The sequence below is a fragment of the Panthera uncia genome, chromosome F1 (genome assembly GCF_023721935.1).
Source record: "Panthera uncia isolate 11264 chromosome F1, Puncia_PCG_1.0, whole genome shotgun sequence".
NCBI classification, from domain to species: domain Eukaryota; kingdom Metazoa; phylum Chordata; class Mammalia; order Carnivora; family Felidae; genus Panthera; species Panthera uncia.
Window position 1 is genome coordinate 50066037 of NC_064813.1, and position 23029 is coordinate 50089065.

Below are 23029 nucleotides of genomic sequence, written 5' to 3' on the forward strand. Positions count from 1 at the left end.
TTCTACAAAAGTAGAAAAAACAATCCTAAAATTTAAATAGTACCCCAAAACTCTGTATAAGCAAAGCAACTTTGACAAGAAAACCAAAGCTGGAAGCATTACACTTCCTGACTTCAAATCACATTACAAAGCTATAGTTATTAAGATAGTGTGACACTAGCATAAAAAATATATAAAGTCCACTGAAATAGAGTAGAGAACCCAGAAATAAACCCACACATTCTAGTCAGCTGAACCTTGACAAAGGTTCCAGGGACAAACAATGAGGAAAGGATACTCTTCAACAACTGCTGTTAGCAAAACTGATATCTACTTGCAAAAGAATGGAATGGGACCACTATCATACCATACTCAAAACTGACTCAAAATGTAAGGCCTGAAACTACAAAATTCTCAGAAAAAAAAAAAACAGAAGGGAAAACCTTGACCTTGATCTTGGCAATAATTGTTTGGATATGGGACCCAAAACATAAGCAACAAAAGAAAAAAATAGACAAGTGGGATTACTTCAAGCTAAAAAAGCTACTGTACCACAAAGGAAATAATCAGAATGGTAAGAAAACCTATAAAATGGAAAAAATATTTTGAAGCATATATCCAATAAAGGGTTAACATACAAAATATATGATGAATTCATATACACTCAATATCAAAATGAAAATAATTAACAAAATGGCCAAAGGACACGAAATAGAAACTTCTCAAAAAAAGAAATTTCGTTGACTAACAGATATATGAAAAAGTGCTCAATATCTCTCATCATTAGGAAAATGCAAATTAAAACCACAATAAGATGTCACCTTAGAATGGCTATTATAAAAAGGACAATGGATAAGAAGTGTTGGTGAGGATATGGAGTAAAGGGATCTTTGTATGTGTCTGGCGGGAATATAAATGAGTCCAGCCATTACATAAAATAGTATGGCAGTTCCTCAAGTAATTAAAAATAGAATTACCATGAGATCCAGAAATCTAGTTTCTGGGTATATCGAAAGGATCTAAAATCAGGATTGTGAAGATACATCTGTATGTTCATGTTTTCTGCAGCAGTATTCACAGTAGACTATTTATGGAAACAACCTACATGTCATTTGACAGATGAATGAATGAAGAAAATGTTTTATGGATAGATGGATATTGATAGAATAATGTCTCTCTCTATATCTCTGTGTGTCTCTGCCTTTCTCTATATATTATAATACATATAATATATATGTATGTTACACACTGGATTATTATTCATACTTAAAAAAGAAAATTCTGTCATTTTGAGGTAATATGGATAGAACTGGATAGAACACTGTGCTAAATGAAATAAGTAAGACACAGAAGAAGAAATGCTCTATGCCCTCACATATGGAAACTAAAATAATCAAACTCATAGAAATACAGACTAGAATGGGGCTTGATGGAGGGGAAGTGGATGATGTTGGTTAAAGTGTAGACAGTTTCACTTATGCAGGATAATAAATTCCAGAAATTGAAAGTATAGCATGGTAAAGATAGTTAACAGTAATGCATTATATACTTAAAATTTGAGGAGAGAGATCTTAAATTAAATCCACTCCCCACACTTGGAGCTCCTGGGTGGCTCAGTGGTTACACATTCAACTTCAGCTGACGTCATGATTTCACGGTTTGTGAGTTCGAACCCCCCGCGAAGGGCTCTGTGCTGACAGTGCAGAGCCCTCTTGGGATTCTGTGTCTCTACCTCTCTCTCTGCTCCCCCTCCCCTCCCCCCCACACCCCCCCCCGGCCGACTCATGCTGTGTGTGTGTGTGTGTGTGTGTGTGTGTTAAAAATAAACATTTAAAAAAAATTTAAATCTCACCACACACATGAACATAACATGCAGTGGACACTATGCAAAGGTAATGAATATATTAATTAGCTTGATTGTGGTGATGTTTTACAATGTATATACTTCATCAAGTTGTGTATCTTAGATATGCAATTTTTATAGATGAAGATATTTCAGTAAAGCTGTTAAAAAAAATGCCCTGGGGTTTCTTCCTTGACCAACTTCTTAATCTACATTGACATCCTAGGTGATTTCATTCAGCTGAATGACTAAAAATACTATCTTATTTTCATGATTCCCAAAGTATATATTCAGTCTGAACTCCTTCTGAATCTAAACTCATTTTTTCCAGCTGTGTACTCAAGGGGTCTACTTAACTGTTTAAAAAGCAGCTCCAGGGGTGCCCGGGTAGCTCAGTTGGTTAACGGTCCAACTGTGGCTCACAACATGATCCCATGGTTAGTGAGTTTGAGCCCCATATTGGGCTCTGTGCTGAGAGCCTGGGACCTGTTTCAGATTCTGTGTCTGTCTCTCTGCCCCTCCCACATTCACACTCTGTCTCTCTCTCTCTCTCTCTCAAAAATAAATAAATGCTAAAAAAAAAAAAAAAAAAAGCAGCACAAGGTAATATACTCAAATGTGAGATACTGATATCCTCCTCTTACATTTGCCAGAAAGCAAACATACAAACAAGAAAAGCAGAAACAATAATATAATTTCTTCAACAGGCGTCCCGTTGGAAGTTAGAGACTACTCTATTCTGCCATGTGCTCAGGCTTTAAATCTTAACACAGGCTTTGGAATGAGATGTATCTAATACTACAGTCTATGGTCATTATCTTTGGCCATGCCATTATCTCCTTGAATTTTGTCAATAGCCTCCTAAATTGTCTTCCTTCCTCTATTCTGCTCCTGTGCCTTTCATTGTTAACACAGCATCCAGAGTAATTCTGCAGTAATACAAATCTTACCTTGCCACTCATGTTTATACCTTTCCACTTCACACAATGAAAGCCCTTAGTATGTCATACAAGGCTCACCATGACCTGCCTTTCTTCTTGTATTTCTGAAATCATGTGCCATTGCTTGCCACAGTTTTTATTCTGAACAGAATATCTAATAAATGATATTTCTGTTTTCTATATTATTTTAATGAGAAAAAGGAAACATCTTTTTATTGCATATTCTTTTTATTAGATGAATGGGTTTCCTGTTATGATAAGCATGATTAGTAATAACAAGTATATATTCAGATGATCTCATCCTTGGTAGATCATGAATCATGGAAGACCGTAAATCAGGAATATTTATAAGGCATGCATGTGAACAGACAAGAAATATAAAACCTACACAGAAAATTGGAAAAATAAAAATCATCTTTCATTGTGAGGCAATTTACTCATTCAACTCACTATTCATATTGGTTTTTGTTGTTTTTTTCTATAAATGACATTTATTTAAGTACTTAAATGTCTCTTTCATTCAGGGTGGCAAAAGTGAAACAGAGTGTCCGGCCTAGTCATAAACTATAGCATGTTATCCCCATGAATGTGTTTTCTTTATTTATTGTATTACAGGTAGAATTTATTATGATGGAAGATAAAATTAACTAGCTAAATTTTCTTCAGATCACAGAATATAGTTTTTACGGGAGATTTTAACTCAAAACTTGCCAATAATATGGAAATAGCAGGATCTATAAAGCATGCAAAGTCTGTTTCAGGACTTTTTTTTCTCTCCAAGTGACATCCAATGTGATGGATTTCTTTTTAACATCATTGACCTGAGCCATTAAACTAGCTCTAACAATTTATGGTTTGGCCATAAAACATGCAATATTTACATGCTTTGATAAAAGCTAATTGTTACATTCAACCAAATAGTGTATATCACCATGTACAGCACTATACTAGATACTTTATTGTGAAAACATTAGATATGTACAGTTCTTCCACTTTGGAGCTTCTCTTTATGGTAATAACAACTACTGCAACAGAGTAAGAAAAAATTAAGCTTAAAAAAAGACGGTTTAAATAACTGTAAATGGAAAGTAAGACATTGACTTTTATTTACAGGTGATATGTAAAGACGTAGAAACAAATTTGGACATTTGGCAATTTTTTTTCTCAGAACAATCTGTTTCTAAATTGGATGATTAAAAGTAAATAATAAACATTTACTTGATTAATCTGAGAAAACTTCCTCAGAAAATTGAACTTCCAGAACTCTCAGTTATAATGGGAGAACACTATAATGTGTTAAGTTTTAAAAGCCCAAGCTAAATATACACAACCAAGAGCTGACCCTGAGCTCCAGGTGACCAGCAACCTTAGAGGATGGATTAGTATCTGTTTAAATTCTTGAAAGATAGTGGCAGCAATGGGAATGATATAACTCTACTTTCTTTGAACTTTTACTGCATGACATATGTTCTAAGATAAAGTAGCCAACACTTTCCCCTTGGCCCACAATGTGTATACAACTTTATCTTCTAAACTACTTGTTCTCAAAACAATTTGATAAGTTTACAAAACCATTTATCTATTTGAGGAATATAAAATTACTTTTAACAATCAAAGAAATTCTCTTGCTAAGGTCAAAATTATTTCACATAAATGAACCATGATTATAGATACTAATTGAGGCCACAGAATTAATTAGATTCTGAGTTTTAGTTATAGCCAAATTTTAAAAACATAGTAAGATACAAAGTTATAAAAAAAAGGCACAAATATTTTTTATTTTATATATATTGTTTAAGCAGAAGTTTAGCAATAATCCATGTAGAATTTTACTAATCTTATGTAGTTGATGGTCATATTGAATGTGGCCAAAATATTCAATATTTTCCCAGCTAAATTAAAATAAGCACACTTACCCAAGATTTATCTGGTAGTTTCATCACTGGGTTTGAATAGTTGACTACCATGACCATCTTTGTCTGGAGTTGCTGTACTTGTTCATTTACAGTCAAAACTGGACAAAGGAGGGACACCTGGCTGGCTCGGTTGGCTAAGCAACCCACTTTGGCTCAGGTCATGATCTCGCAGCTCCTATTTCAAGCCCAGCATCGGGCTCCGTGCTGACCGCTTGGAGCCTGGAGCCTGCTTGGGATTCTGTGTCTCCCTCTGTCTCTGGCCCTCCCCAGCTTGCACTCTGTCTCTATCGCTCTCTCAAAAATAAACAAACATTAAAAAAATATAATTAAAAAAAAAAAAAAAACTGGACAAGGGAGTACCAAAGAGTACCCAGGTATTAGCCTGGAAGCTAAACGTTGTTCCATTCTCCCATTTCATAACATCATTCTTAACTCCTGATGATCAGAGCCAATTACCCTTGTCACAATGCTGACTCCTCTTATAAGCTGCTTTCCCCTGAGTTCAAAGATCTTTAAGTGCCCTGGTGACATTCATAGCTAAGATTTCATTGAGACTTTTTCTTTTCTCCTGATGGAAAGTGTTCTGCTTTAACAGAGCAAACGTATAAGGAAAACTTTCTTGTATTTCCAGATGTACAAATGCTAGTATTTTGAGCATGGAATGTTTGGAGAGTGGTTCAGCATATACTGGGTTGTGAGCATATTTACTTGAAACAATCCTTACAATTACTGTATTATCCAAAATTATTGAAAAATAATTAAGAACAGTTATCATAAAACCATTGTATTTTTCAGTTTAAGGCACAAAATATTTTTAAAACATTGACTATAACTATATGTGGATTATCTCCCTTCAATATTTTTTTAAATTTTGTTGAGATATAATTGACATACAGCACTACTTAAGTTTAAGATACACAGCATAAGTTCACTCCATTAGCATATACTGGTGCTGTTCTATGTTAAAAAGAACCAACAGAATCATAGACAAATAATTCCATATATAAATTATGTATCACATGAAGTTTTTTCTATTCCCGACTCCCAATGTTTTTATAAAGCTACCATGAGAGACTCCTTTGGATCGCAAAGAAAGAAGTGATGTCACATCCCCTAATGCACTTAGGAGAATAATTGATACCAGTATATATTCACTATGCACATCTTACTTCTGGAAATAGGTGGAAGGCAGCCAAAATGTACCAGCTTGAGAATAAATTATATCTCATTTCCTGATACCAAACGGAGCCAATATGCTGCAACACTGGAGATAATTATGTTTGCATCAGCAATCACGCCATAACATTTCACCTGACATACAGAAACTGTCAATGAGTGCCACTAGAAAAACATCAGAGATAAATCACAAATACCTTCCTTCTTCCTAGCACCCCCAGACATAAGTTCTTCTAGTACATGACTATCACCATTTCCCTCAGAAGTGTTCAGATTGTCACTCACTCCTCTTCTATCACTCACAATTTCATATCCTCTCTATATTTCCTCTGGAATCATATACTATGCAGTTACAGGTGTCTGCATTTTTCACTTGTCATGAGGCTTTTGTTAAACGTGTCGGCACTCCTTCCTTTTTTATTTTTGTATAGTTCCCATTGTGAGAATGTAGCAAATTTTGTTTATCGATTCACTAGTGAATGTATAATTCGGGTTGGTACTATTTCTTAAATATGTATCTATATATCATAACAGCCTGCTTTAGTAGTCTGTTAATGCTTGTTGCTGCCTTCCTCTTCAGAGTATGTATCAACATTTTACTTACACTCTTGCAGAGATGGAAATCTATACTATTGGTGACTCCCTGACGTCACCAATAATGATGCAAGAACATCCTTGTACAGAGAACCCAAAGAGCAATAGGATTATCCTTCTGGGACACACATACTACTCAGGAATAGAAATACTGGGATTATGTGAATATTAATTTGCCTCAGTACTAACAGATTCACAGATATATACAGAAGAGTTGTTGTGTTGGACATTTATAGCAGTTTAAAAAAAAAATAGCTGCTTTTCACACACTCAAATGCCTCAATCTAAAATGATGAACCATACTGCAATTGTCAGTTTTTTCTACAATCTTAACCAAAAGTTGACTTAATTGAGGTTTATATTTTTGTTATTTTAGGTTGAAATATAAAATTTAATTATTAATTTTCCAACATTATTCTTTTGATGATTTTAGATATTTCGATATCATTCCCTGATGTGCCCTCTGTCTGAAAACTTTGTCTATTGTGTCCTTTATTTAACTAAAGCCTGACTTTGATGTAATCAAATTAATTAATGTCTCTTGCAATGGTTTGGTTTTCATTTGCATTTAAATTGCTTCAAATGTATCATCTCATTCCTAGATTACAAGGATATTTTTCTATGTTCGCTTCTTCTGGCTTAGGAGAGCAAATTAATAGTGTATTGAAGAGATACATTTTTATATCACCTATTTTCTTTTTAAATTTCTCAATGAAATATGGGGCCATCTTCTTCATATATATACACACACACATACACATACACCCACATGCATGTATACGCATATGTATATGTACTATTTATGTGATGTTACATATACATAAACATACATATCACATATATACACACATATTCATATATGGTAATTTATGTTTATGTCTTAATAACCAATAAGACAAATCATCCCTAATTCCTCATATATAATATGCATTGATAACGTTAACAAACAATAAATTTGTTGTGAAAGTCATCATCCATTGGGAAAAGACTATAGTCAACAAATGACAAGCAAGTAAGTACAAAATTGAAAATCAAAAAATGTAAATTAATAAAGATAATGTCAATTAAAAGAATCAAAAGAAATGGTTAGTTACCCTATGTAAACAGAGTGATTGGAAATGGGTTAGTTACTCTATGTAAGCAGAGTGATTAGCGGACATTTCACAATGGCCGGAATTAAGATACAAGGCAATGAATGAAAAGCCAGGTGTATAAAAATGAAACAAACTGTTTGCCCTGAAAAACAGTACTACATGTTTAAATTACACAGACAGAAAGAAAGGTACAGGAAACGATAAAAGAAGCCAGTCCTGACCAGCATACAAGAGAGAAGTTTTCATAACTAACCAGTTAGGTGGTTTGCCTTTAAGGTACAATGGACATAATTTTTTGTTGTTTTCACTAGTGACTCTTGGCTATAGCTTTTTTGTTTGTATGGTTTCAGGCATCTATGATAATTGTACACAAAATACTATCATTTCTTTCATTCTAAACTGTAAGTCTTTGGGCAGGAGGAAAAGTAGCTATGTCTCAAGAAAATATTAGACTTATTAAATATTTCTGACAGCAATAATACCATAACACCCCAACTTACATTTAGTTTGTTTTTTAAATGACCAATAGGAAAACCTTTTTGATTTAGGGCACAAGACACGGGAAAATGAACTGATTTGCCAAATTTGTTGAAATGGAGAAGGTAAAATTATAATATGAGCAAAATGAGGAGAACAGAGGAAACCATGCATCAAGAAAAACCTTATCAGTTAGGTTTTTTTGCCAAGGTCTGCAACTGTGGCTACCAGTATCACATAGGCATTTTTAAACTCATCCAGGTTTATGGCTTAAAAACACCACCAGCCATGTCTGCCTTAAATAAAAATAGCCATGATACTATCCAAAATTACTAGAATAACTCATGATTGATTGATAGCCCTTCTCAAATTCACCTTCCCCTTTGAAACACAGAAGTTATAGAATTTTGTTGTTATTCTGTGGGGGTTTTCTGAAACACTAAACCTTCAGTTATTATTAATTGCATCCCTAATGTATCAAAAACTATATATTTTTGAGAGCAACACGCAATCTTGTTAGAAAGACTGTTTTATAAAGTTGATTTTTCTATCTTAAGAGTGCTAGTTATTGATCCAAATGCCATAAACATCATGATTTAAACTTGTTTCTTGTTTATCACATATGGTTTCTCTTTACTTTAGGGTGAAAAAAAAAAGCAATGGAACACATTTGGAATGCTGAGTTGCTGCAAGAACTCATAACACTAAGGACAGTGGCACAAGTAACAGTAGAGCTAAAAAGGTTGATAACTTTCTTAGTCACAATCTGTTCATGGCCTCTTTTTAAATTTGTTAAATGCAATTATTTATTTACACTTATCAATTTAACAGTAATAATATATCTCAGTTTCTAAAATATGAGTATTTATAAGAAGAAATGCACATGATAGCTAGCAAAATCTTGCCTCTAAAAAATCAGTAGCATGCTGCTGTAGAGAACAAGAAAGAGTGATATTCTCAATGCTAGAAAAAAGCCAGGGGTGCCTGGGTGGCTCAGTCGGTTAAGCGCCAGACTTTAGTTCAGATCATGATCTCATGGTTTGTGGGTTTGAGCCCCACGTCGGGCTCTGTGCTGACAGCTCAGAGCCTGGAGCCTTCTTCAGATTCTGTGTCTCCCTCTCCCTCTCTCAAAAATAAATAAACATTAAAAAAAATTAAAAAAGAAAAAAGCCAGAAGGCTATCAACATTTTAGGTCATTGTTGAATCTATATTAAATTAGCAATGCTCCAATATTTCCAGTATTGTAAATTTTTAAATCATCTTTTTTAATTTCCCAAGTGATTTGTAGTTGTATTAGGAATGTATTTACATAATGATTTTTTTCCATAATTGATAGCAATTGCTAAAACCAAGAAATGCACGTGTAATTTTCTGTAGTTTCTAAACATATACTGTGGATTTCAAAAACGTATAAACCACTATAAAACTGATACAACTTGATTCACAATGGCGAATTATAATTATTGCATACTATTAATGCTAAGTATATTTTTGATGACTGAAAAATCATCCACATATTTCTTTTGCTTTTTGAAATTCTGTTGGAAAACTGTTTAAAAGAGAGTAGGAACTACATATTTAAATTTGTTTGTTGTTTGTTTGTTTGTTTATAATGCAAGCAGGGAGGAGAAGAGGGAGAGGGAAGAGAAAAAATCTTAAGCAGGCTCCCTGCCCAGCGTGGAGCCTGACACAGGGCTGGATCCCATGATGATTGTGAGTTTAGGACCCCAGATGCTTAACTGACTGAACCACCCAGGGGCCCCAAAGAGTAGGAACTTTAAAACAACAACAACAACAACAACAACAACAACATAGTTACAAGGTAACATGAAAGTGACACTAATTGACACAATATATTATCTAGATCAAAATGATTTAAATTAAGATATGTATGGTATTGTCCAGACTTTCATAGGTTTATAGATTTTCTAATCAATTTCCTAACTTTGTCTTCTTATCTCAGACTGATAAAATTAAAAACCAGTATGTTTCTCTTGAAGGAAACAAATTATTTTCCTTGATTCAGGCCTGTCTGTAGTGAAGAAAATAAAAACTTTTTTTCGTATATATAAAAATAACCTGGTTGTTTTCATTATTTTTCCAAGTATGTTATTTCAACTGCAAATTTAACCCATGTTTCAATTCAAATGAATTGAAATCAATTCATTTTAACCAATTTTCCTTCATAGTCTGAGTTTAGATATTTTACGTACACATTAAAAACAAACTGCAATTTAAAAAAAAAAAAAAAACTAAAAACCCACTACAATTTCTACCTTTAAATTGATAAAAAGCTTGTCAAATATAAAAGGTATGTACATAAGAAACATTATACACTTGTATGCGATTAACTACTAGAGAGAACTATTCAATAAATGTGTGTGGTTGGAATTGCATTGGACATAAAGTAGTAGAAATAAAAACTGTCCGGGAAAAGCGTAGTGAGACAACTTACAAAGCTTTTGTATCTTAATGGTTTTCCAACTCAAACAAGCAACACTTTATCCAAATTTATTGGATAGCAGCTAAAGTAGTCCTTAGAAAAAAATTTTATAGTTGCTAAATAACTAGGTTAAAAATGAAAAAAAGTTCTCAAATCAATGCCTTAGTGTCCAACTTTAGATACTAGAAAAAGAAGATCAAAGTAAAGAAGAAAAATAATCAAGATCAGAGAGGAAAGCAATGATATAGAAATAAAATTTAATAATAGATATCTCAATGAAACGAAAGCTGGTTCTTTTAAACAATAAAATTATTAAATCTCCAAGCACACTGAGCAAGAAAAAAAAGAGTGAAGACACAAATTACCAATATCACAAATGAGAGAGGGATCATCAATACACAGCATACAAATATTAAAAACTTTGCTGTAGGAAGATTATGAACAACTTCATTCCAATAGTCAACAACTTAGATGAATCAGAAGAATTCTTTAAAAGACACAAACCATTATATCTTACTCAGAGTTAATATAATTAGTACACAACTTAATATTCCAAAATCTATCAAAGAAACTGGTTTGGACATTAAAACCCATTTTTCAAAGAAACTCCAGGCCTAGATGATTTCCCTAGGAAATTTTACCAAACACCTTCAGGAAGAAATAATTCCAGTTCTACACAAAATCTTTCAGAATTTTGAGAAGTTGAGACTTCTTAATTTTAATCATTTCCACAATAGCTATTGAATATTATAGCTGTCATGTCACATTTTTTGTATATATCTCATCTTTTTTATTCTGTATTTTTTATTGTTTTTGTTTGTATTGAGTGAATATTTCCTAATTTAGCATTTTAATTTCATTAATGAAACATCAACCACAAGAAAGCTGCAATGGCTACATTAATAAGAAGAAATATAGATGCTAAAACAAAAAAAATGTTACTAGAGATAGATATATTTATAATAATAAAGAGGCTAATTTATAAGGAGTATATGGTAATTATAAAATATATTCACTTAATACGAGAGCATCAAATACATGAAGCAAAAATAACTCAGTCAAGGAAGACATGGACAACTCAACAATAACCACTGGAGACTTCAATGCTCTAATGTATTAGTTTCCTAGAGCTGCCATAAAAAAAGTGTCCCAAACCAGATGACTAATGAAATATAGCTCTATTGTTTCACAGTTCTGGAGGTTAGAAGTTCAAAACCATAGTGTTGGCAGGATCATGCTTTCTCCAAAATCCATAGGTCTTTTGGTCTCTTCCAGCCTCTGATAGCCCAAGGTGTTCCTTGACTTTGGGCATAACTCTAATCTCTGCCTCAATCTTCACATGGTTATCTTCCCTCTTTGTCTGGGTTTCTCTGTGTTTGCATGTGTCATTCTCCCTGTGTATCTGTGACCGTGTCCAAGTTTTCCTCTGAATACAAGCACACGAATCATACTGTATTAAGGTACTGGATTAAAGCCCAACTACTTCATCTTAACTTCATTAAGTATGCAAAAGCTCTGTTTTCACATTGAAGGTACTGGGGATTAGGATAACAATATATCCTTTTTAAGATGACACAATTCAACCCATAACATCCACTTTCATTAATGTACATAACAACTAGACCAAGATCAACAAGGAAATAAAAGTCTTGAACAATACTATAAGCTACCTGGATCTTACAGAAAGCTGCAAAACATATGACCCAACAACAGAATATTCTTTATTTTCAGGGACATATAGAACATTCTCTAGGTTGGACCATGCACTAAGGCCACAAAAGAAAGCTCAATTAATTGAAATAATGAAAATAAAATAAAATACGTTCTCTTTGGGGCACCTGGGTGGCTCAGTCTGTTAAGTGGCTGACTTCAGCTCAGGTCATGATCTCATGGCTTGTGAATTCAAACCCACATTGAGCTCTGTGCTGACATCTCAGAGCCTGAAGCCTGCTTTGGATTCTGTGCCTCCTCCTCTCTCTGCCCCTCCACTCATGCTCTCTCTCTCTCTTTCTCTCTTTCTCTCAAAAATAAACATTAAAAAAAAACAAAGAAACTATGTTCTCTGAAAATAATGGAATTACATTAGAAATCAACAACAGTTGATATTTCAGGAAACTTGCAACCTTATGGAAATTTTAAAAAACACTTACTTGTCTAAGTAACCAATAGGTCAAAGAAAAATCAAAAGGGAAATCAGAAAGTAATTTTAAATGAATGAAAATAAAGATATAACATATGAAAACTTATGAAACGTGGGTAAAGTGGTGCTTAGAAAAAGATTTCCAGCTATAAATCCCCGTATTAAGAAAAAAGAAAAATCTCAAATCAATAACCTAACGATCTACTTAACACTCTAGGAAAAGAGCAAGCTAAACCTAAAGCAAGAAAAAAAAAGAAGAATAGAAATTAAATAAAAAATTAATGAAGTAGAGAATTGGAAAACAATAAAATCAATGAAACCAAACCATGGTTCTTTGAAAAGATCAACAAAACTGACAAATGTTTAACTAGTTCGACCAAAGGAAAAAGAGAGAAGACTGAAATGGCTAGAATCAGAAATGAAAGAAAGGATATTGTTACCAATCTTACAAAAATAAAAAGTAATGTAAAGCAATACTGTGAACAACTGTATGCCAACAAACCGGCTGACCTAGGTAAAAAACACAAATTTCTAGAATGACATAAACTACCAAAACTGACTCAAGATGAAATAGACAATTTGATTAGAACTACAAGTGCCAAAATTTTATCAATTAAAAACAAAACAAAACAAACAAACAAAAGAACTACCAACATAGAAAAGACCAAGTCCAGATGACTTCACTCCTGATTTCTACCACATGTTCAAAGAATACCATTTTTTTTGCAAACTTCCACAAAATAGAAGAGGAAGGAACACTTCTCAATTTACTTAATGAGGCCAGTATTATATCAAAATCAGACAAAGAAATCACAAGGAAAGAAAACTACATACTAATACCTCTTATGAATATGGATGCAAAATCCTCAACAAAATCCTAGCAAAATGATTCCAACAACATATATAAAGAATTATATACCATGACCAAGTAGAATTTACCCCAGTGATGGAAAGGTTGTTTCATATCCAAAAATCAATTAATGCAATAGCACTCATATTGATAGAATTAGAAAAAAAAACTGCAAAGATCATCTCAATGCATGCAGCATAATTACTTGAAAACAAATAACAGCAGCAACAAAAAAACCTAACATACATTCATGAAGAAAACATTCAGCAAACTAAGAAAGAAAAAAACTTTCTAAACTTGAAAACTCACAGCTCATATCAGACTTAATGGAAGAAGACTAGCTGTGTTTCCTTCATGACGAAGACAAGGAAGTCCAGTCCCACTGCTTGTATTCAACGTTGAATTGCAGATTCCAGCCAGAGAAATTAGGAAAAGAGTGGTAGGGGGGTGGGGAGATGGAAGGCATCCAGATTAGAAAAGAAGTAAACCACCTCTATCCACAGATGCTTTCGTACACAATAAATCCTCAAAGAATTCACTAAAAAACTATTAGTACCAATACATGAATTCAAGTGAGGTTGTGAGATACAGGTCAATATAGAAAAACCATTTGTATTTCTAAACATTTGTATGAACAATCTGAAAATATATTTAATAAAGAAATTTCATTTACTATAGCATCAAAAAGAATACAAATAAGATTCAATGTGGAGTGCCTGGCTAAGTCAGTTAGAAGAGTATGTCACTGTTGATCACAGGGTTGTGAGTTCAAATCTCATGTTGGTTATAGAGATTACTCAAAAAGTTAATACATAAAAACTTAAAAATTTGCGTTAAGTGTAACAAAACTATAAAACTTATATTCTGAAAACTACAAAACATTGTTAGAAATTATTTTAAAGATCTCAATAAATAGAAAAAGATCCCATGTTCATGGACCAAAAGACTTATAATGGTAATGCCTCTCCAAAGTGATCCAGAGATTCAATGCAATCCCTGTCAGAATCTCAGAAAACTTTGTAGAAATTGACAAACTAATTATAAAATTCAAGTGGAAATGCAAGGGACCCAAAATAGCAAAAACAATCTTGAAGAAAATTGAAAAAAAAAAAAAAAACAAAAAACGCAGGAGGACACATACTTCCCCATGTCAAAACTTACTACAAAGCAGTGACTGTGATAATCGAAACAATGTTGCATTCGGGTAGACATGCAGATCAATAGTCTACAAAAGGGAATCCAGAAGTTACATCTACAGTCAAGTGTTTTCCCACAAAAGTTTAAAGGTCATTTTATGAATAACCCTTAACAAATGATGCTGAGATCAACACCATATGTAAAAGAATGAAGTTGGGCTCTTACCTCACAACACATACAAAAATTTACTCACAGTGGATCCAAGACCTAAATATAAAAGCTAAAACTACAAAACTCTCAAAAATATAGAAGTAAATCTTTATGAATTTAGATTTGGCAAAGAAACTAAATATGACAACAAAAGATCAGTAACAAAAGGTAACATAGATAATTAGGGTTTCCTAAGCAGATCTGTAGCACTTAGATGAAACCAATGGCAAGTGGAATCATGCAGGGCCCGGAGAGGTCAACAGCAGTACCCAAGGTTTTGGTTCTTCTGCAGCAGTAGAAACCCTAACAGTGTATATGATGGGGGGTGGGATGGGGACAACCAGCAGCTGAGACACCTTGTGAAGTGACTGCAGCTCCTTTGTGGCTCAGCAGTGTGTTCCCCATGGATGGCCATGTCTACACCCTCCCATGTGCCTGTAACAGAACTCCATCCAACTTTACCTGAGCAGGAGGCCCAAATATCAGCCGATTGTAAATACCACCACAGGTTCAAACATGATGCTGAGAATAATGCCTATTTGGTATTGAATATGCAAGACTTTGATGTGGAGTCCAAATGTGATAGGACAGTTCATGTTTCTGAACCAAAGAAAACAAGAAATAAGGGGATGCTGTATACCTACATTGCTCTCTATCAAGCTGGCAATTTATCTTAGCGTAACGGGAAGTATTTTTAGTGTAATGGGAAAGCACCTTATAAATCCTCTTATTTCTTGCACAATCACAAAACCCAAAGCAATCAATCTGCTCTTTGGGGGACCTGCTACACACCAAATGGAAGTTGAAAAGAAGTGGACAAATGCCTTGAATGAAACTGTTTTTCACTAGAGACCAAGAATAACACTAAATTTGGTGGCAGATGACATTGTCTTTGATAAGTTCTCTCTTCCTGCTGATGTGCATGGATAGGTTAAGATGATCCAGTTAGAAAAAAAAAAATGTATGTTACTTCCCTATTCTGTTCATAGTTCAGCTGAGCAATGAAGTGAAGGATTTGATGATCATAAATCATCCTACTATTGGGCTACCTGTCACAGTGTCCTACAAAAAGATCTCACTGGGGAGAATATCCTTCAGGATTCATGAGCAAGATTCTATGCTCTCCTTGTAGCAGCTTGGGTTTTCAAAGACAGTTGCTGATGAGGTGAAAGGAATTTTTACAGATACCAACTTCGACCTTCTTTTTGACTGAATTTCATCTTCTTTTCAACTGTTTGGCTTAAAAAAAAAAATGACATCAGTTTCTGAAGGAAAAACAAGAGCATGACTGCAATACCCACCAAAGCAATGATTTGGCTCTGCTTTTGCAACGCGGTTACATTACTTTTCCTTCTAAAAGAGAAGATGAATTTGCTAGTCCTTATCCCAGCGGGCATTGCACTATAGCAACTGAACTAGAGACAGCAAATGACCGTTCTTTGGAGAGACCCAAGACCTGAATTTCAGTTTGGCGTTTGCAGTGACTCTGAATGGGAAACCAAGGAATGTGATACTCAGGCCATGTGACACTTACCATACCCTGTGTGTACCTGAGGTGCTACGTATTTGCTCCTGCATCTCAAGAATACAAGTTGGTATTCTCGATTAATTATCAGTTTTGTCAATTGATGGAATATGCTTCTGCCTTTGTCTTACGTTACTTCAGCTTTATGAATTACAAGATAAAGTCAGTTTGACATCTACCTTGGAAGGCATTTACCTACAAAGCTGCAAGCACATTCATTGACCATCTCTTGGCTTTTCTTATCACCATGCCAACATCGTATTGGCTGGCATGTTTTAGGGACAGTGTGGTATTTCTTGTTCACCTTTACCAAAGATGATTTTAACCTGTGGATAAAACCAGAGTGAGCACCTCTGAGAAGTTTAATGAGGAAAATCCCTCAGACTAAATGTTCTATCGCTTTAAAGGAGCCACTCTGTGGTTGGCTGTCAGCTGAACAAAGCTGGGATTTAGTATTTTTGGAAACTTTGTCTTATTTCCTTAGACATTACATCCTCAGCATTCCCAAAAATCTCTTGAATGCGTTTCATAGATCTCCTTATTTACCTTTATGTTACATCTGGAAAGAGCTATTTACACTTCCCCTTCACAACATTTAAACATCCTTCTGGGTCACAGAGGTGTTGCCTAGCTTTGGTCACCCTTTTAGTATGGCAGGTCTCCATGCAGGAATGCCCAGTGTTGGCCACACCCTTGTACAGTGTGTGGAGCACACATGGAGCACAGATGGACAACACCTATCTATCAGAGACGGGAAGGGTGTTACTGTTGTTTTCAATTGTTCCTTGTGTGAATTTCAAATGCCTATGTAAATTTACCCACTTGGATACCCTGGAATCAGATGGCTTTTTTCTTTTTGCTTCAATTTTGATTGTTTTAAAGTTTATTGTATTAATTTTCCAATTTAAAGTAAATGTACCTGGATGTGAAAATAATACATGAATTGGACTTGATTCAAATTATTTTTAACCTTTTGTTTGGTTTGATGTGTTTCAAAGGATCATGATGAAAGTGAAAAGACCATCCACATAATCGGAGAAAACATATGCTAATAGTATATCCAATAAAAGACTAGTATCTAGAATATATACAAAAGCTTGTATAACTCAGTAATAAAGAAAAAATAATTCAATTAAAAATGAGAAAAGGTTCTGAATAGACATTTCTCCAAAGAAGATAGATATACAAATGGCCAATATGTACATAAAAAGATGCTCAACATTAGTCATCAAGGAAGTGCCAATCGAAACCACAGTGAAGGGAACCTGGATTGGGTAAGCGTTGGTTAACCAGTTGGTTCAGCGTCCACTCTTGATTTTGGCTCAGGTCATGATCTTGTGTTTCCTGAGTTCGAGCCCTGCATCAGGCTCTGAACTGAAAGAGCCTGCTTGGGATTCTCTGTCTCCCATTCTCTTTGCCCCTCCCCCACTCACACTCTCTCTCAAAAACAAAAACAAAAATATTGAGGCACCTGGGTGGCTCAGTCAGTTAAGTGTAGGACTTTGGCTCAGGTCATGATCTCATGGTTTGTGGGTTCAAGCCCCACATCTGGCTCTGTGCTGACAGCTAGGAGCCTGCAGCCTGCTTTGGATTCTGTGTCTCCCTCCCTCTCTCTCTCTGCCCCACCCCACTCGCACTCTCTGTTTCTCTCAAAAATAAATAAATATGAAAAAAGATTAAAATAAACAAATAAACATAAAAAAACACGGTGAGATACCACTTTAAAATGAATAGGATGACTAGAATAAAAAAAAAAAACAGATAACAGCAAGCATTGGCAAGGGACGAGATAAATCAGAACTCATATACACTGCTGGTTGGAATGCAAAATGATGTAGCAGCTTTGGGAAACAGTCTGGCAGCTCCTCAAACTTTGAAACTTTGAGTTACCATATGACCCAGCAATGCCACTTCTGGATATATTCCCAAGAGAAATAACAATATATGCCCATACAGAAGCTTGTACATAAATATTTATAGCAGCATTACTCATAGTGGCTACAAGGCGGAAACAACCAAAATGTCAATCAAAGGATAAATGGATAAACAAAATATGGTATATCCTTACAATGGAAATTTATTCAACCATAAAAAGTAACGAAACACTGAAACATGCCACAACACGGATGAACCTTGAAAACATTATGCTGATAGAAGTTAGTCCCAGTCACAAAAGACCACATACTACACGATTCCATTCATGTAAAAGAATAGGGAAATATATAGATCTAGAAAGTAGATAGTGCTCACTTATGGCTAGGTGAGAGGGCACCGGGGATGTGGGGAATAGATACCTAAAGGATGTGGGGTTATTTTTTGAGGTGTAAAAAAAATTTTTTTAATTGACTGTGTTGATGGCTGTACATGTTTATAAATATACGAAAAGTCACATTGAGCCATACAGTCCAAGTGTGTGAATTATAGGGTGTCCAAGCCATACAGTCCAAGTGTGAACAATACGTTAGGAGAGGTGCTGGTGGTACAAAGACCCATTTGAGAGCCATTGCAAGATCAGGGAAAATAGATGTGTGTGTGTGTGTGTGTGTGTGTGTGTGTGTGAACTAGAGTAGAAGTTACTTAAAATGACAAAGAAAGTGCATAATAAAATAGCTATCTTATATTGCACTGACTATGGTGAAGGTCTGTTAATGCTCAAATCAATTAATCTTTACAATAATCTTAGAAGTAGGTCATTTCCCAGAGTATAGGAAAGAAACTGAGGAAGAGAGCTCAAATAATTGCTCAAGTATATGGTGCTAGAAATAAACTGAACCAAACATCTAACCATTGGCTTGGTGACTTTAGAATCCACGTTCTTTAGGATATTGAAACTTGGATGATTAATGGTTCCTTTCAGCCAACATTAATTCGATGTCAAATATGTTCAAAACATTGAATTAGATGCTGAGATATAAAGTCAAATATGATGTCATTAACATCAATAACCTGTATCATGGAAGACAATGATATGTACCATAAATCTGTAATTACAGTGAGATGTGATAGCTACAGAAGTATATACTAAGTGCCAGAGGAACATACAAGAAGATTCAAATGCTATGAAACAAATGACAGCCTATATATATATATATATATATATATATATATACGCACATATATATATAATAACGTTTGGGTCTGGAATAATTGTTGATCATTTAGATATATGTAGTTAACTCTCTACAAGTAGATTCTACAAATATTATCTACATCTATGCCTATGATTGTGTTCTTTTATTTATTTTCACTCTGCATTCTCTATTCTATACATTGCATTCTGTGTTCTCTTCTTATTATGCAACATTCTTGGCTGGGGCTTTGTTACTAAACTTTCTATGATGCTTTTTAAATATCTACCTCCAGATCCTCTATTGTAGACTATTAAGTCATTTAGTACAGGTAATATGCCTTATTCATCTTCCTGTCATATCATCAAGGTCACTGCCTGACTTGTGGGTGATTAATAAATATTTTTGAATAAGGAAATAATGGCATAAGTGAACAAATAAATGGATGGATCAATGGATTCTTTTGCCCATAAACATTATATAGAATATATACTAGTTTGTGTGTAGTAAAAATTGGTTATAGAAGGGAATAGGTGTGTTTTTTTGTTGTTTTTTTTTAAATTTTTGGATTTAATGAATCAACAATGGATAGATAGATAGAACCAGTACATAAGGAATTCATTAGAAAATCAAAGTTAGAGCTTATCAATTTTAGAGCATTTTCACAGAAGTGAGAATTGAATCACTCCAAGAGAAAGAACAGGCAATGTTCATAAGACATAAGGAATGGATTTAATCATTCCTGAATAAAAGAAAGTGCTCAAAGAATTTTAAAAAATTGAATTATAGTTGGCTCCACTAGCCAAGTTCTCTACTTTCTCCTAAAACCCTCAAAACCAACAATGCAGAATACTAATGTTTCAAAATTATTCCTGCAAAAATATCAGGGAATTGTGGTAGGTTAAAGGATTCCAAATGCAAATGCATTATGAAATTCCTGACCACATTATCTTAATTCAGTTAGAGATTATAGAATTACAGAAACTGCTGTGAAGAACAGAAATACCAGGCATTAGAGGAGAGAAAAGGAGCTGTTCTTAGAAAGACTGAAGACAGAAGTTTATGATTAAACCAGAGATTTGAGAGACGAGCAGTTTTGAGCGATGCTAAGATCCAAGGCATGACCCCAGAATGTGCAATCAAATTATTGTGGAGTTTAAGAATTTTGTGACACCATAAATGAAAGGACGTCGGTAATCAACATGGAGATGTTTATGTCATCATTACGAGGCATAGACTAGAGCTGAAAATTGAATAAGAAACTCTAGAATCTGAAGAAAACGGAAAACGGTCATGGATTTCTTTATGACTGTCAGACAGGAGTTTAACAAAGTCAGATGTCTAACAATCTCTTGAACAACAAATTCTCTTTAGTTTACTATAATCTTCAGGTAAGAAATGAAATTAAACTTCTCTATAATGGTAATATTTTATTCCCTTTACACTAACATGAATCTCCTCTCTCTGACAGAAACCTGCCTCTCAAGGGCTCTTAATGTCACTTGTCACTTAACAAAGTCTGTGTTACTGTGTTGGCTGAAAGTCATGTTCAATTTTCACAACCTCTTTATTAATAATCAGAGTGTATCTCAAGAGACAAAATCCTCATACCTCATACCTACTTTTAGAAAAAAAAAAAAAGCTAATAGCTTTTACATCCATTGCAAAAGCAATTCATTTAGGAGTGAAAAAGCTATCTGATTGTTTCAGCCAATTTAAATTAAATTGAAATGCCTTTTTATGAAACTCTGGCTGAATGTGCTACAAAAGATTAAGATGCTTCAGCATTAAGAATGGGGTTAGTTTGACAAAATGCCAGCTTACCCTCTGATTTTCATTCATCAGTGAAATTTCTAAGTTCTTTTTTTGCCTTTTAAATCTGTGATCCCATGAGTCATAATTCTACAGGTATTTCCTTTTTTTCCCTTAATTTTGTTAAATTGACACTGATAACATCCCTAATGGAAAATACAACTGCAACGCAGTCAGTTCACTGTATGAGAAATATATATGTGTTTCACAATATGAAAAATTCAGAGGGTTTGGTAGTCATAAAAATGTTTATTTGTGAGGCACCTATTTAAATACAAGTATAAAAAACTCCTTAGTTTTCTCCCAAATAATTTTACTCTATTTTTTTTAATCTAAGAATTATGACATTCTCTTTGGAATGTTCTGGCAAACAGGAGTCACATAAGCTTTACTTGAGGAGGGAGGTGAAGACTAATTGTGCTTTGTTTTTGTTTATCTGTTCTAAAATCCTGAGGAGTTTATGTGGCCATATTACTTGTCATTTGGAATAACTCAGTCTTACAGACAGCCTAAATTTATTGAGGATTATAATAATAGTATTAACAGCTACAATAACAACACTGACTTATGGAACTATGTGCCAGGAATTATGCCAACAAGTATACATGCATAGGTCTAATTTGATACCCTAGCAATTCATCCTCTAGATATTACCCCACCCTGCTATTCAGAACACTGAACTCACTGCAGGAGAAGTGACATATGCAGGATTTCACAAAACAACTAGGAGACCTAAAATCCAAACTCAGGTGTCATTATACCTTTATAATCTTGAAATGTTTTAGAATCTCAAACTTGGGTTGAACCATCTCATTTCTGTCCTTTTTTCCTCCTTAGTTCACTACTCTGAACATGTCCTCGAATAACCACAAAAATAACCCTCAAAATAGATTTGATTTGGGGGTTAAAAATAAAGTTTAGCAAGTAAGTGAATTCACAAATACAGAATCCACATTTTGGGATGAGCACTGGGTGTTGTATGGAAACTAATTTGACAATAAATTTCATATAATAAAAAAAATTCAGAATATAAAAAAAAACAAATACAGAATCCACAACCAGCAAAGATCAACTGCATTTTTATGACTTAATTTTGTTGTCCGTCCCTCCAAGTCCATGGAGAGCATTGTAAAAATAGTCTGAGAAGGCATATTATTCTATTGATAAATTATATGTTGCATCTAAAACAGAAATAGGAGCACACTAAGTACAATTGTTTTTCACCTATAAAAAAACCCTAAAGGTGTATGTGAGTGATTTTTTTATTTCAATTATCTGCAATGCTGGAAAGATTTTATTTTCAACTTTAGCCTGTGATAGAAAGGGATATTACTATTTATATGTACTAACATAGTCTATTAATCATCTATTGCTATATAACAAATTACTGAAGGTTAGTGACTTAAAAAATTATCTTGGGGCGCCCGGGTGACTCAGTTGGTTAAGCCACCGACTTTTAATTTCGGCTCAGGTCATGATCTCATGGCTCATTAGATTGAGTTCCAGTTGGGCTCTGCATTCAGAGCACAGAGCCTGCTTGGAATTCTCTGTCCCTCTCTCTCTGCCCCTCCCCAACTTGCACACATATGCACATGCACGTGCCCCCACTAGCACCCACCCTCTCTTTCTATCTCTGTCTCAAAAATAAATTTTAAAAAATTTACTATTTTATGTAGTCTGTAAATGAAGTGGTTTAGCTGCTTGGTTCTGGTGCAAAATTTTTAGTGAGTCATTTGAAGGCTTGACTGGGACTGGAGTATCGCCTTCTACTCCCTTCCATGGCTGTTAGCTCTAGGCCTGGATTCCTTATCTCTCTTGGTCTC

At 34.3% G+C, this 23029-nt stretch overlaps 1 pseudogene; it reads left to right on the plus strand.

Annotated features, from left to right (window-relative positions):
- The first annotated feature begins 15204 nt into the window (after positions 1 to 15204).
- LOC125925513 (cleft lip and palate transmembrane protein 1-like protein) lies at positions 15205 to 16645 on the plus strand (annotated as a pseudogene).
- Positions 16646 to 23029: the final 6384 nt, after the last annotated feature.